Below are 3706 nucleotides of genomic sequence, written 5' to 3' on the forward strand. Positions count from 1 at the left end.
GCATCAGTGGGTGGGGTGTTTTTCTTATGCACCCCATAGTTGACAGCCACTGGTCTAAACAATCAAGGATTTTCATGTCTATATTTCTACCCAAGAAACAGAACAAAATCAACATGGTAACTCTGAGCTGATATTGAATCTAAAAGACCAGTGTTCAGGAGAACCCTGGCTTAGTAACAACTCCCTGGAAGCTCTCCTCGGTACCCATTAAAGTTGTTTGTACACATACCGTAACTCTTGTGGATGACTGTATCCAGGAACGATGCTAGCCTATGTGACCCTGAGTTCTAATGCAACTATAATATATGCTAATTTGCTTGTCACTGCCCGTGGCTAGACACAACCACACACACATCCTTTCACCTGGGTTTTATAGGAAACCGTTGAATTAAATGCTGTTGGGTTTGTTTTTCCCCAATATGAACTTTTCCTTTCTACAGCCCAATCTTTCGGATCTTATGTGTTCTGCATATAATTATATTTTGTCATGTTTGTTTCAGCCCAGATTCATTGCTCCGTGGGGACCATTGTTCCATTTCAGTGGCTCCAAAGTGAGTCTAACCAATCTGGACACTTAGACGTTGTCATCATTTTCTCACCTTTAACATCACCAATATTAGTACCATTGTTACACAACACTGAGAAAGCATAAAATAAAATACATCTTTGTAGAACTCATTTAAATTCTCTTTTAAAGCAAGTTCTTAATCCTTTTACCCATTGAAATCTTTTGCCTCATATCTGCAAAATGTCAACTAAGAGAATTCCAGAGAGTGAATACAGGCTTTCCTGTGTTTAAAAAAAAAAAAAAAGAAGAAGAAGGTCTCTTATTCTCTGTAGACCTCAATATCTTCTCTTTAAATGAAGGGGTTATACAAGATAACCGAGCTTCATCTAGTTTTTTAACTTTATGACTCATTCTTACAACTAATTTATTCCCTAATCCTTAAGAAGCAACCCCCCCAAATTATATATTTGATTTTTTTTAACAAAACATATTTACCCATGAGACATGATACATTTTTAATGAGCTTTTTAAAAGTGTTGCTTATTTCTAATAAAGTCTAAAATGCTTGTTTCAAGTCCTAGTTCTTCTACTAATAAGCCATGTGACCTTGTGCGAGGTGCAAGAGGCCACATTTGTTATTGTTGAAACTACTACTATTTATCTCAAAACATGTTTCTTTTTTGTAGCAGTCCCCATAGGGACCATCAAAAATTGCCAATGCCAACTATATTGCAAGTTATCATGGCGGGGTATTGGGAAAAGTTTTCAATTAGCAATAATCTTGCCTCGGAAAAACCTCATTGGCTAAGATAGGCCACTGCAAAAAGCTCAAAACAAGTTTTAAATACTGAAGAATAAAATGACAAAAAGTCTGGGATTTGTTTCAAAATAACCTGGGGGCTACAGATGGCGGGGGTAGTTTGGTGTGGAAGAAATGTTACAGTCCATGTGTTGAGAATTTTGTTTTACCATTAAGTGGTTGTTAGGATAAAATAAGATAAAATGACCAAAACCTCTAAATACTTTTAAAAAAAAATCTTTAAAATCTCTACCAAAACAGGAACTTTTTAGCAAATCTTTTTTTTCTTTCTTTCTTTTTTTGTATAATTATTCTCTTACTCTTAATACCACTCAGTGATTTTTGTAGCAAATCTAGATTGACATACGGTGAGCTCATACGGGCATTTTTATTTTCCGTGCCTTCCTGAAATTGAGAACTAAATAAGGTGAATTTGTTTTCAATGCAATCAATTCTAAATTGAAAAACACACTTCAACGGGACTATAACGACATCTTACCTATAAAGAGTAACAGTTTCTAAAGTGCATTCACCTAACGCATCTAATTTAATCTTCTTAAATCTTTGACTGGAGAGGCAGGTATTTGCAATCCCGTTTTTCAGATAAGAAAACCGAGACAGTGTGATTTTTCACTATGCCAGAATCATTTTCTAATTGTTCTATGTTTATCATGCTTACTAAGATCTTGACAGAGATAAGGTTTCTTTTTTTTTTTTTAAGCTCTAATCTAGAAACTCAGAATCATTAATCTGATTTTAAACTGTATTATATTACTACATATTTTGTCCACACCTATGGCAGTTTTGAATTGCATTATGGTAACGTTTAAGAAATATGCCATAAAACCCCATAGGCTTTTCTTGCTAATGGGGAAATAGGTCTCAATTCATGCCAAACCGGAAAATCATGTTACAACCGAACTAACTTGTCTGAAATCTAACTTGAGGAAAGGTGAATTGTAAATATCTCCATAGGTTTTGGTCCTGAAAAAATGTGAAAGAGAGGGCACAAACATCAGTCCACAGCTTTTTAGGAAGGCTTTTTGTGGCCAGTGCCTAGGAGACTCCACGGAGAGTCCTGAGGGCCAGGGAGTTTCCAGAGTGATGACTGACCCATCTCCTCCTCCTCTTCCCACAAAGTAGAAATGGGGATTTCTTTCATTGCTGAACTGTCTTAAAGACTTCCCCAGGCACCATTAGAGAAGATGCCAATGAGGAGATCCCCAGTCTTGGGGACTCTTCTTTGGGCTGAGGTCCTTGACCTTCTTTTGAGAAACACCGGAAGAGTTTATAAACAATACTGATTCCTGGGCCCCATCCCAGATCAATTAAATCAGCCTGGCTGGAGATGCAGAGTGGGGGGCCCAGGCACCCTCCTCCCTTTCCTATCCTTCAACATGGTTTCTCCTCACATACTCAGTGCTCTTATGTTCTGCTTGGTTCTGCCTCCCTCATGTATCTCCTCTCCTAGAGACACCAGTCCACATGGAAATGGAACCTATTCACATTAAAATATATAAAACTGGCCAGGTGCAGTGGCTCATGCCTGCAATCCTAGCCAATTACAGGAGGCCGAGGTGGGAGGGTCGCTCAAGGTCAGGAGTTTGAAACCAGCCTGAGCAAAATTGAGACCCATCTCTACTAAAAATAGAAAGAAAATTAATTGGCCAACTAAAATATATATAGAAAAAAAAAATTAGCCGGGCATGGTGGCTCATGCCTATAGTCCCAGTTATTTGGGAGGCTGAAGCAGGAGGATTGCTTGAGCCCAGGAGTTTGAGGTTGCTGTGAGCTAGGCTGACCCCACGGCACTCTAGCCTGGGCAAAAGAGTGAGACTCTGTCTCAAAGAAAAAAAAATGCAAGCTTTGACTCACCAAGGACAATGGACTCTGGCAGGACCCCCGACACTGTACACCACCACCACTACGGCCACCACGGCCACCACGGCCATGCTTAGGAAAGGTGGCATCTACCTGCGCCAGAAGAAGCCTTCCTTGGACCAGCCGCTCATAACTCTGAGGGCTTCACTCAGCACAACTGTGCCTCAGTCAGGTGTCCTCGGGAACAGCCCCTTGCAAAACCTAAAAGAAGAAGAGAAACATTTTTTTAGATGTTTGCAGGCCATTATTCTGTCTTCTTGGAGAAGTTTCTGTTCATTTCCGTTGCCCATTTCTTAATGGGGTTGATTTTTTCTTGTTAATTCTTTTAAGTTCTAGATAGATTCTTGTTATTAGACCTTTATCAGAGGTGTAGAGAGCAACTATTTTCTCCCACTCTGTGGGTTGTCTATTTGCTCTACTGATAGTTTCCTTGGCAGTGCAGAAACTTTTTAATTTGATCAGATCCCATTTGTTTATTTTTGATGCTGTGGTGATTGCCTTGGGGGTCTTCCTCAAAA

The 3706-nt window shown here is 39.3% G+C and overlaps 1 non-coding gene across 1 annotated transcript; it reads right to left on the minus strand.

Annotated features, from left to right (window-relative positions):
* Positions 1–1197: 1197 nt before the first annotated feature.
* On the minus strand, positions 1198–1337 carry LOC142871992 (U4 spliceosomal RNA). Its single transcript, XR_012920244.1, has one exon. It is a non-coding gene; the product is annotated as a U4 spliceosomal RNA (small nuclear RNA).
* Between the last annotated feature and the right edge of the window lie 2369 nt (positions 1338–3706).

This window comes from Microcebus murinus, chromosome 7 (genome assembly GCF_040939455.1).
Source record: "Microcebus murinus isolate Inina chromosome 7, M.murinus_Inina_mat1.0, whole genome shotgun sequence".
NCBI lineage: Eukaryota > Metazoa > Chordata > Mammalia > Primates > Cheirogaleidae > Microcebus > Microcebus murinus.